The sequence below is a fragment of the Pristiophorus japonicus genome, chromosome 4 (assembly GCF_044704955.1).
Source record: "Pristiophorus japonicus isolate sPriJap1 chromosome 4, sPriJap1.hap1, whole genome shotgun sequence".
Classification (NCBI taxonomy): Eukaryota; Metazoa; Chordata; class Chondrichthyes; family Pristiophoridae; genus Pristiophorus; species Pristiophorus japonicus.
The window spans coordinates 146,531,102-146,543,867 of record NC_091980.1 but is presented as its reverse complement, the minus strand read 5'-3'; positions in this window follow the sequence as shown (position 1 = coordinate 146,543,867).

The following is a 12,766-nucleotide window of genomic DNA, read 5'->3' as shown; positions in this document are numbered from 1 at the left end:
TGCGGCAAACCAGTCCCACCCACCCCTTCCCTCAATGGCTGTCTGTCCCACCTGTGACAGGGACTGTGGTTCTCGTATTGGACTGTTCAGTCATCTAAGGACTCATGTTAAGAGCAAGTATTCCTCGATTCCGAGGGACTGCCTATGATGATGAATGCAAGCTGTTGTTCTTGATATGGGCACTTTCACCAGTGGGTTCACCTTCACTGTGATGAAAACAGATCATTCTGTGATAAATAGGGACATTTGTCCAGAGATAAAAATAGAAGCTATCTACCCTTACTTAAAATGGGGAACAGCGAGTAGGTGTCTGGACCAAGGCTGCCGTAGTTTTTGAACCCAAACCAATCAAATTGTTGCTCGTTTGAAGAACACCAGCTCTAGCCAATCACGAAGTTATGATTTCAGTCACAGGCTTTTTGAAATGTTAACGGACGCAGATTGACAGACTGGAAGTGACAAAAGAAACTGCTCTGATTGCTGAATCATTGAAGGATAGTGGTGACAGGGGAGTGGGACTACCTGGACAGAAACACACCACCTCCCTAAGTGCAACAACCGACTTCAAAGAACTGGTTGTAGCGTGGAGGAATTTTCATGGTGCTGACTCACAGTGCAGGCTGCTCATATGTTTACACGTCTGACTGGGGATCACAACCTTGTGGCTATGTTCAAAATTTGTCTCGTTCACTTAGAATGTTACATTGTGATGACCTACAAAAAAACATTTCATCCAAGGTGATTTGCCTTGTACATGGGATAGCATATTTCAGAACAGGTTTCTTCATCTTTTTGCTAATATCAGTTTGCAAGGTCACAAAATTGTATAATTGAAGTCCTTTGACCAAAATCTTCTGATGTACTAGAACCATTAAAATTATTCTGCACCTTTCTGGTGTCTGTTATAGTTTTTCTGCATTTCCAGTGCATATTTAGTCCAAGACCATTGGTGCAACATTGCCCTGCACATCTCCAGAACTCAGCTGCATTCATCCATGTCTGGTGAATCCTACCTTGGAAAGGGATGAGTGGGTGCGGGAGATGGGAGGGTCGTCGTCATCATCATAGGCAGTGCCTCGGAATTGAGGAAGACTTGCTTCCACTCTTAACATGAGTTCTTAGGAGACTGAACAGTCCAATACGAGAGCCACAGTTCCTGTCACAGGTGGGACAGACAGTGGTTGAGGGAAGGGGTGGGTGGGACTGGTTTGCCACACACTCCTTCCGCTGCCTGCGCTTGGTTTCTGCATGCTCTCGGCGATGAGGCTCGAGGTGCTCAGCACCCTCCTGGATGCACTTCCTCCACTTAGGGCGGTCTTTGGTCAGGGACTCCCAGGTGCCGGTGGGGATGTTGCACTTTATCAGGGAGGCTTTGAGGGTGTCCTTGTAACGTTTCCTCTGCCCACCTTTGGCTCGTTTGCCGTGAAGGAGTTCCGAGTAGAGCGCTTGCTTTGGGAGTCTCGTGTCTGGCATGTGAACTATGTGGTCTGCCTGAAGATGGCCACCCTAGGGAGCTCCTCTGCTGAACAACCATCATCTGCTACCATCCGGCAACTTTCCACCAGATGGGAGGGTGCTACCCTGGTGGTGCCAGTGTTTAGGCTGACAGAGAGGGAGAGGATGGCAGTTCAGTGCCACGATATGCCCAGCCCGCCCGAGCTGCCTCAAACAGCAGGCCTGTGAGCGGAGGCCGCGACAGCTGTTGGTGCGAGGAACAGGGAACCAGTCAGGGTAAGGCAGCCTGAGCAGCCATGGAATCATAAAATCATAGAATGGTTACTGCACAGGAGGAGGCCATTTGGCCCGTTGAACCAGTGCCGGCTCTCTGCAAGGACACCTCAGCTAGTCCCACTCCCCTCCCCTTTCCCCGTAGCCCTGCACATGTTGCCCTTCAGGTACTTACCCAGTTCCCTTCTGAAAGCCATGATTGAGTCTGCCTTGACCTCCCTTTCAGGCCGTGCATTCCAGATCCTAACCACTCGCTGTGTGAAAATGTTTTTCCTCATGTCGCCTTCGGTTCTTCTGCCAATCATCTTAAATCTGTGTCCTTTGTGCTCTCCGCCAATGGAAACTGTTTCTCTCTTTATACTCTGTCCAGACCCCTCATGATTTTGAACCCCTTGATCAAATCTCCTCTCAACCTTCTTTGCTCCAAGGAGAACAACTCCAGCTTCTCCAGTCTAACTGGAATTCCTCAGTCCTGGAACCATTCTGGTAAATCTTTTCTGTACCCTCTCTAAGGCCTTCACATCTTGCCTAAAGTGTGTGCCCAGAAGTGGACACAGTACTCCAGTTGAGGCCGAACCCGTGTTTTGTAAAGATACTAGAATCGTATCAAAGCCAATTGTACTGTTGATTGAATTCTGGAATCTATGCCTCTATTTATGAAGGCCAGGAGCCTTTATGCTTATTTAACCGCTATCTGAACCTGCCCTGCCACCTTCAACGATTTGTGTACATATACCCCCAGGTCTCTCTGTTCATGCACTCACTTTAGGATTGTACTCTTTAGTTTATATTATTGTTCCTACCACTTTCTGTGTTAAATTTTGTTTGCCACGTGTCAGCCATTCCACCAGCCTGTCCATATCTTCCTGAAGACTATCACTATCCTCCTCATTGGTCACTATACTTCCAAGTTTTGTGTCATCTGCAAATTTTGAAATTGTGCCCTGTAACCAAGTCGAAGTCATTAATATATATCAGGAAAAGCAGTGGTCCTAGTACCGACCCCTGGGGAACACCATTGTATACCTTCCTCCAGTCCAAAAAACAACCGTTCACCACTACTCTCTGTTTCCTGTCAGTTACCCAATTCCGTATCCATGCTGCCACTGTCCCTTTTATTCCATGGGCTTAAACTTTGCTGGCAAGCCTGTTATGTGGCACTTTATCAAACGCCTTTTTCGAAGTCCATATACACCACATCACCCGTAATGCCCTCTCTGTTACCTCATCACAAAACTTGATCAAGTCACTCACAGTGGAGCAAAGAATGCATGGCTCAGATATCTGAAATACTAGGTAAGTATAAAGCGGGTTATTTAATGTGAATCAGGGCAAGAACAGAACATTTACCAGCCCTCAAACAAAACGAGACTGTCGGATTTTCCCATGGTAATGGACTAGAATAGTACCAAAGCCCATTGTACTGTTGATTGAATCCTGTATGAACATTATCGAAGAGTAGATTAAACGGAATGGGTGAGGATCTAGTCCTGCAATGGGACACAGTGGATCACCCAGGCATCTGTGGAATGCAGCTAATGAAGTAAGGCTAATATCCAGAACCAAACCACAAAATGCTGGAAGTACACGGCAGGTCAGTCAGCTCCTGAAAGAGAAAAGACAGGCTGGCATTCAGGGTTAATGGGACCGCTGGATCAAAGAGCCAACACAGGCATGGTGGGCTCATCGGCCTGTTCTGTGCTGTATCATTCTGTGATTCTAGGATATCCCTCACCCGCACTAACCCACCCACTGAACACACCCCTCACCCCACCCCCACTAACCCACCTCCTCACCATATCCCTCACCCCACTCCCATTAATCCACCCACTGAACATATACCTCAACCCCGCTAACCCACCTTCTCACCATATCTTAATCCCATCGACCACCTCACCACATCTCTCAGCTGCACCTACCCAGCTTCTCACTATACCCTTCAACTTCACCTACCCTCAATCCCACCATATCCTTCAATCCGTTCTCTCTCTAGAAATGCATCTCTTGACTATTTAGACTTCCAATTTCAAAGCCCTGTACTGAAAACAGCTGCTATTTGGATGAAAACGTTCCCCTGCCTTCCATTCTAATTCTAACTGCCTCATTTTTCATTTGCATTCCCCAGGATTTGAATCCTTCACCAGTACCTAATATCCTGGATACATGTTGTCAATTCCCTTCATAGTCTTCCAAACTGGTTCAATGAGGAGTGCAGAAGAACATGCCAGGAGCAGCACCTAAAAATGATGTACCAAACTGGGGAACCTGTAACACAGGACTACATGCACACTAATCAGCAGAAACAGCATGTTATAGACAGAGCTAAACGATCCCACAATCAACAGATCAGATCAAAGCTCTGCAGTCCTGCCACATCCAGTCATGAATGGTGGTGGACAGTTAAACAACTCACGGGAGGAGGAGGCTCCATGAATATCCCCATCCTCAATGATGGTGGAGCCCAGCACATGAGTGCAAAAGACAAGGTTGAAGTGTTTGCAACCACCTTCAGCCAGAAGTGCTGAGTGGATGATCCATATCGGCCTCCTCCTGAGGTCCCTACCATCACAGTCTTCAGCCAATTAGATTCACTCCACGCGATATCAGGAAGTGGCTGAGCGCACTGGATACAGCAAAGGCTGTGGGCCCCGTAAACCTCCCGGCTGTCATGCTGAAGATTGTGCTCCAGAACGAGCCGTGCCTCTAGCCAGTGTGGAAAACTGCCGAGGTATGACCTGTCCAAAAAAGCAGGACAAACCCAATCCGACCAATTACTGCCCCATCAGTCTACTCTCAATCATTAGTAAAGTGATGGAAGATTTCTCGTGAGAAGGAGGAACTGAAGGAAATCCTTATTAGGTTGGAAATTGTGTGAGGGAAATTGATGGAATTGAAGGCCAATAAATCCCCGGGGCCTGATAGTCTGCATCCCAGAGTACTTAAGGAAGTGGCCCGAGAAATAGTGGATGCATTGGTGATCATTTTCCAACAGTCTATCGACTCTGGATCGGTTCCTATGGACTGGAGGGTAGCTAATGTAACACCACTTTTTAAGAAGGGAAGGAGAGAGAAAGCAGATAATTATAAACCGGTTAGCCTGACATCAGTAATGGGAAAAATGTTGGAATCAATTATTAAAGATGAAATAGCAGCACATTTGGAAAGCAGTGACGGGATCGGCCCAAGTCAGCATGGATTTATGAAAGGGAAATCCTGCTTGACAAATCTTCTAGAATTTTTTGAGGATGTAACTGGGAGAGTGGACAAGGGAGAACCGGTCGATGTGGTGTGTTTGGACTTTCAAAAGGCTTTTGACAAGATCCCACACAAGAGATTTGTGTGCAAAATTAAAGCACATGTTATTGGGAATAATGTACTGATGTGGATAGAGAACTGGTTGGCAGGCAGGAAGCAGAGAGTCGGGATAAACGGGTCCTTTTCAGAATGGCAGGCAGTGACTAGTGGGGTGCCGCAGGGCTCAATGCTGGGACCCCAGCTCTTTACAATATACATTAATGATTTGGATGAGGGAATTGAGTGTAATATCTCCAAGTTTGCAGATGACACTAAGCTGGGTGGCGGTGTGAGCTGTGAGGAGGACGCTTAAAGGCTGCAGGGTGACTTGGACAGGTTAGGTGAGTGGGCAAACGAGTGGCAGATGCAGTATAATATGGATAAATGTGAGGTTATCCACTTTGGTAGCAAAAACACGAAGGCAGAATATTATCTGAATGGCGGCAGATTAGGAAAAGGGGAGGTGCAACGAGACTTGGGTGTCATGGTACATCAGTCATTGAAAGTTGGCATGCAGGTACAGCAGACGGTGAAGAAGGCAAATGGTATGTTGGCCTTCATAGCTAGGGGATTTGAGTATAGGAGCAGGGAGGTCTTACTGCAGTTGTACAGGGCCTTAGTGAGGCCTCACCTAGAATATTATGTTCAGTTTTGGTCTCCTAATCTGAGGAAGGACGTTCTTGCTATTGAGGGAGTGCAACAAAGGTTCACCAGACTGTTTCCCGGGATGGCTGGACTGACATATGAGTAGAGACTGGATCGACTGGGTCTGTATTCACTGGAGTTTAGAAGGATGAGAGGGGATCTCATAGAAACATATAAAATTCTGACGGGACTGGATAGGTTAGATGCAGGAAGAATGTTCCCGATGTTGGGGAAGTCCAGAACCAGGGGACATAGTCTAAGGATAAGGGGTAAGCCATTTAAGACTGAGATGAGGAGAAACCTCTTCACTCAGAGAGTTGTTAACCTGTGGAATTCCCTACCGCAGAGTTGTTGATGACAGTTCATTGGATATATTCAAGAGGGAGTTAGATGTGGCCCTTACGGCTAAAGGGATCAAGGGGTATGGAGAGAAAGCAGGAAAGGGGTACTGAGGGAATGATCAGCCATGATCTTATTGAATGGCGGCGCAGGCTCGAAGGGCCAAATGACCTACTCCTGCACCTATTTTCTGTGTTTCTATGTTTCGTCGATGGTGTTATCAAGCAGCACAGACTCACCAATAACATGCTCACTGATGCTCAGTTTGGGTTCCACCAGGACCACTCAGCTCCAGACCTCATTACAGTCTTGATCCAAACATGGAAAAAAGAGCTGAATTCTAGAGGTGAGGCGAGAGTGACTGCCCTTGACATCAAGGCAGCATTTGACCGAGTGTGGTACCAAGCAGCCCTAGTAATACTGAAGTCAATGGGAATCATGATGAAAACTCTCCACTGGCTGGAGTCATACCTAGCACAAAGGAAGATGGTTATGATGGTTGAAGGTCAATCATCCCAGTCCCAGGACATCGCTGCAGGAGTTCCTCAGGGCAGTGTCTTAGGCCCAACCCTCTTCAGCTGCTTCATCAATGATCTTCCCTCCATCATAAGGTCAGAAGTGGGGATGTTCGCTGATGATTGCACAGTGTTCAGTGCCATTCGCAACTCCTGATAATGAAGCAGTCCATGCCTGCTTGCAGCAAGACCTGGACAACATTCAGGCTTGGGCTGATAAGTGGCAAGTAACATTTGTGACACACAAGTGCCAGGCAATGACAATCTCCAACAATTGAGAGTCTAACCACCACCCCTTGACATTCAACAGCATTACCATCGCCGAATCCCCCACTATCAACATCCTGAGGGTCACCATTGACCAGAAACTGGACCAGCCACATAAATACCGTGGCAACAAGAGCAGGTCAGAGGCTGGGTATTCTGCGGCAAGTGTCTCACCTCCTGACTCCCCAAAGCCATTCCATCATCTACAAGGCACAAGTCAGGAGTGTGATGGAATACTCTCCACTTGCCTGGATGAGTGTAGCTCCAACAACACTCAAGAAGCTCGACACCATCCAGCCTGCTTGGCATCCTATCCAACACCTTCAACATTCACTCCCTCCACCACCGGCGCACCGTGGCTGCAGTGTGTACCATCTACAAGATGCACTGCAGCAACTCGCCAAGGCTTCTTCGGCAGCACCTCCCAAACCTGCGACCTCTACCACCCAGAAGGACAATGGCAGCAGGCAAATGGGAGCAAAGTTCCCCTCCAAGTCACACACTATCCTGACTTGGAAATATATCATTATATTTTCATCATCGCTGGATCAAAATCCTGGAACTCCCTCCCTAACAGCACTGTGGGAGCACCTTCACCACAAGGACTGCAGCAGTTCAAGAATTCGGCTCACCACCATCTTCTCGAGGGCAATTAGGGAAGGACAATAAATGCCGGCCTTACCAGCGACGCCCACATCCCAAGAATGAATAAAAGAAAAAGAGAAATCAATTTGACTGGTACCTGGTCTATCCAAAACCCCCGCAGCAAGCAGACTCCCATACTTTCCATTACTTTTCTAAACAAGAAGCCCTGCTCAGCATGAGTGGACCTATTCTTAGGGATACTTGGGTGGGAGGAAGTCAGGAGATCAATGCATAATGTCATCCGGACCTTCATAACATCACTGTCGGGTTCAGCGGGCATTGCAGGGGGCTTCCTGTATGTCACTCTCATGTTCGGTGGCCCGGGATAGTTCCCTAGAACTTTCCTTACATCCAGGTTAATTTTTAATGAAAGGATAGGTTAGGGCGCTTTCTCTCGAAAAGAGAAGGCTGATGGGTGATATGATAGAGGTAGGATAAGGGTAGGCCTAGAGAAGCTGTTTCCACGTGTGGTAATCCAAACCTAGGGCCCATGAATATAAGATAGTCACTAATAAATCTAATAGGCAGTTCAAGAGAACTTGAGCGGTGAGAATGTGGGCCTTGCTACCACATTGAATGGTTGAGGCAAATAACATAGATGCATTTTAGTACACGAGGGAAAAGTGAATAGAAGGATATGTTGATAGGGTGAGATGGAGTGAGGTGGGCAGAGGCTCGTGTGGAGCATAAATCCTGGCATAGACCTGTTGGGCTGAATGACCTGTTTCTGTGCTGTAAAATTCAATGTAATCCTATGTAATGTAAGAAGGTGGGAGGCTCAGCTAGCAACAGATTACCTCCTGCGGGGAGGGCGAGTCATGACCTGGGATGGGCTCCATGCATGCTTTGCCCCTTGGTCCTTGTGGTGACAGCTATCTTGAGAGGATTGTCCCCAAACTCTGGCCCTGCTGCTACCGCCAGTTGGGTTTCAATTCCAGGTGCATTCATGGTTATAAATCGTGCTTGACTAGGGGTCAGTCTTGGCTCAGTGGTTCTAATTCAGAAGGTGGTGTGTTCAAGTCTCACTCCAGAAACTTGAGTACATCATCTAGGCTGATACTGCAGTGCAGCGCTGAGGGAGCGCTGCACTGTCACATGTGCTGTCTTTTGGCTGAGGTGTTAAACCGAGGTCACGTCTGCCCTCTCAGGTGGACGTAAAAAATCTAATGGCACTATTCAAAGAGGAACAGGGGAGTGATCCCAAAATCCTGAACAATATTTATCCTTCAACCAACACCACCAAAAACAGATTATTTGGTCATTATTACATTGCTGTTTGAGGGGGCTTGCTGTGCGCAAGTTGGCTGCTGTGTTTCCTACATTATAATAGTAACTGAACTCCAAAAAAGTACTTCATTGGCTGGGACATCCTGAGGTTGTGAAAGGCACTAATTAAATACAAGTCTTTCTTTCGCTCAATACCCCTCCTGGGTTCTTTCGTATATTTACTCAAGGGTTACAGTAGTATACTGGCTACGTTACACTCAGGGTTACAGTAGTAAACTGGCTATTTAAACTCAGTATTACAGTGGTATACTGGCTATGTTACACTCAGGATTACATCATCATCATCATCATCATTGAGTAGACTTGCTTCCACTCTTAACATGAGACCTTAGGTGGCTGAACAGTCCAATATGAGAGCCACAGTCTCTGTTACAGGTGGGGCAGATAGTCATTGAGGGAAGGGGTGGGGAGTCTGGTTTGCCGCATGATCTTTCCGCTGCCTGCGCTTGGTTTCTGCATGCTCTCGGCAACGAGACTCAAGGTGCTCAGCACCCTCCCGGATGCAGTTCCTCCACTTAGGGAGGTCTTTGGCCAGGGACTCCCAGGTGTCGGTGGGAATGTTGCACTTTATCAGGGAGGCTTTGAGGGTGTCCTTGTAATGTTTCCTCTGCCCACCTTTGGCTCATTTGAGTAGAGCGCTTGCTTTGGGAGTCTCATGTCTGGCATGCTGACAATGTGGCCTACCCAATGGAGCTGATCAAGTGCTGGGGATGTTGGCCTGGTCTAGGACGCTAATGTTGGTGCGTCTGTCCTCCCAGGGGATTTGTAGGATCATGCAGAGACATCATTGGTGATATTTCTCCAGCGACTTGAGGTGTCTACTGTACATGATCCACGTCTCTGAGCCGTATAGGAGAGCAGGTAGTACGACAGCCCTGTAGTCCATGAGCTTTGTGGTAGATTTGAGGGCCTGGTCTTCGAACACGCTTTTCCTCAGGCAGTCGAAGGCTGCACTGGTGTACTGGAGGTGGTGTTGAATCTCGTCATCAATGTCTGCTCTTGTTGATAGGAGGCTCCCGAGGTATGGGAAATAGTCCACATTGTCCAGGGCCATGCCGTGAATATTGATGACAGGTTGGTGGAGGACCTTTGTCTTACTGATGTTTAGTGTAAGGCCCATGTTTTCGTACGCCTCAGTAAATACGTCGACTATGTCCTGGAGTTCAGCCTCTGTATGTGCGCAGACACAGGTGTTGTCCACGTACTGTAGCTTGACGACAGAGGTTGGGGTGGTCTTGGATCTGCCCTGGAGACAGCGAAGGTTGAACAGGTTCCCACTGGTTCTGTAATTTAGTTCCACTCCAGTCGGGAGCTTGTCGACTGTGAGGTGGAGCATGGCAGCGAGGAAGATTGAGAAGAGGGTTGGGGTGATGACGCAGCCCTGTTTGACCCCGGTCCGGACGTGGATTGGGTCTGTAATGGAACCGCTGGTAAGGATCATGGCCTGCATGTCATTGTGGAGCAGGCGGAGGATGGTGACGACCTTTTGCAGGCATCCAAAACGGAGGAGGACGCTCCATACACCCTCGCGGTATGACAGTGTCAAAGGCCTTTGTAAGGTCGAAGAAGGCCATATATAATGGCTGGCGCTGTTCCCTGCATTTTTCTTGCAGCTGTCGCGCTGCAAAAATCATGTCCGTTGTGCTCCGTAGGGGCCGAAATCCGCACTGTGACTCCGGGAGGAGCTCCTCAGCCACAGGGAGAAGATGGTTGAGGAGAACTCTAGCGATGGCTTCCAGTAATATACTGGCTATGTTACACAGGGTTTCAGTGGTATACTGGCTATGTTACACTCAGGGCTACAGTAGTATACTGACTATGTTACATTCAGGGTTACAGTAGTGAACATAAGAACATAAGAATTAGGAACAGGAGTAGGCCATCTAGCCCCTCGAGCCTGCTCCGCCATTCAACAAGATCATGGCTGATCTGGCCGTGGACTCAGCTCCACTTACCCACCCGCTCCCCATAACCCTTAATTCCCTTATTAGTTAAAAATCTATCTATCTGTGATTTGAATACATTCAACGAGCTAGCCTCAACTGCTTCCTTGGGCAGAGACTTCCACAGATTCACAACCCTCTGGAAGAAGAAATTCCTTCTCAACTCGGTTTTAAATTGGCTCCCCCGTATTTTGAGGCTGTGCCCCCTCATTCTAGTCTCCCCGACAAGTGGAAACAACCTCTCTGCCTCTATCTTGTCTATCCCTTTCATTATTTTAAATGTTTCTATAAGATCACCGCTCATCCTTCTGAACTCCAACGAGTAAAGACCCAGTCTACTCAATCTATCATCATAAGTAACCCCCTCATCTCCGGAATCAGCCTAGTGAATCGTCTCTGTACCCCCTCCAAGGCTAGTATATCCTTCCTTAAATAAGGTGACCAAAACTGCACACAGTACTCCAGGTGCGGCCTTACCAATACCCTGTACAGTTGCAGCAGGACCTCCCTGCTTTTGTACTCCATCCCTCTCGCAATGAAGGCCAATATTCCATTCACCTTCCTGATTACCTGCTGCACCTGCAAACTAACTTTTTGGGATTCATGCACAAGGACCCCCAGGTCCCTCTGCACTGTAGCATGTTGTAATTTCTCCCCATTCAAATAATATTCCCTTTTACTGTTTTTTTTTCCAAGCAGAATAACCTCACATTTTCCGACATTGTATTCCATCTGCCAAACCTTAGCCCATTTGCTTAACCTATCCAAATCTCTTTGCAGCCTCTCTGTGTCCTCTACACAACCCGCTTTCTGGCTATGTTATACTCAGGGTTACAGTAGTATACTGGCTATGTTACACAGGGTTACAGTGGTATACTGGCTATGTTACACTCAGGGTTACAGTAGTGTACTGGCTATGTTACACTCAGGGTTACAGTAGTGTACTGGCTATGTTACACAGGGTTACAGTAGTATACTGGCTATGTTACACAGGGTTACAGTGGTATACTGGCTATGTTACACTCAGGGTTACAGTAGTATACTGGCTATGTTACACTCGGGGTTACAGTAGTGTATTGGCTATGTTACACAGGGTTACAGTGGTATACTGGCTATGTTACACAGGGTTACAGTGGTATACTGGCTATGTTACACTCGGGGTTACAGTAGTGTACTGGCTATGTTACACAGGGTTACAGTAGTATACTGGCTATGTTACACAGGGTTACAGTGGTATACTGGCTATGTTACACTCAGGGTTACAGTAGTATACTGGCTATGTTACACTCGGGGTTACAGTAGTGTATTGGCTATGTTACACAGGGTTACAGTGGTATACTGGCTATGTTACACAGGGTTACAGTGGTATACTGGCTATGTTACACTCGGGGTTACAGTAGTGTACTGGCTATGTTACACAGGGTTACAGTAGTATACTGGCTATGTTACACAGGGTTACAGTGGTATACTGGCTATGTTACACTCAGGGTTACAGTAGTATACTGGCTATGTTACACTCGGGGTTACAGTAGTGTACTGGCTATGTTACACTCAGGGTTACAGTAGTATACTGGCTATGTTACACTCAGGGTTACAGTAGTATACTGGCTATGTTACACTCGGGGTTACAGTAGTGTACTGGCTATGTTACACAGGCTTACGTAGTATACTGGCTATGTTACACAGGGTTACAGTGGTATACTGGCTATGTTACACTCAGGGTTACAGTAGTGTACTGGCTATGTTACACTCGGGGTTACAGTAGTGTATTGGCTATGTTACACAGGGTTACAGTGGTATACTGGCTATGTTACACAGGGTTACAGTGGTATACTGGCTATGTTACACTCAGGGTTACAATAGTATACTGGCTATGTTACACTCAGGGTTACAGTAGTATACTGGCTATGTTACACTCGGGGTTACAATAGTATACTGGCTATGTTACACTCAGGGTTACAGTAGTATACTGGCTATGTTGCACAGGGTTACAGTAGTATACTGGCTATGTTACTGGATTATTATTACAGAGATCTACACTAATAAACCAGATAATGGGAGTTCAAATCTCACCATAGAAGTTTGAGAATTTGAATTCTGTTT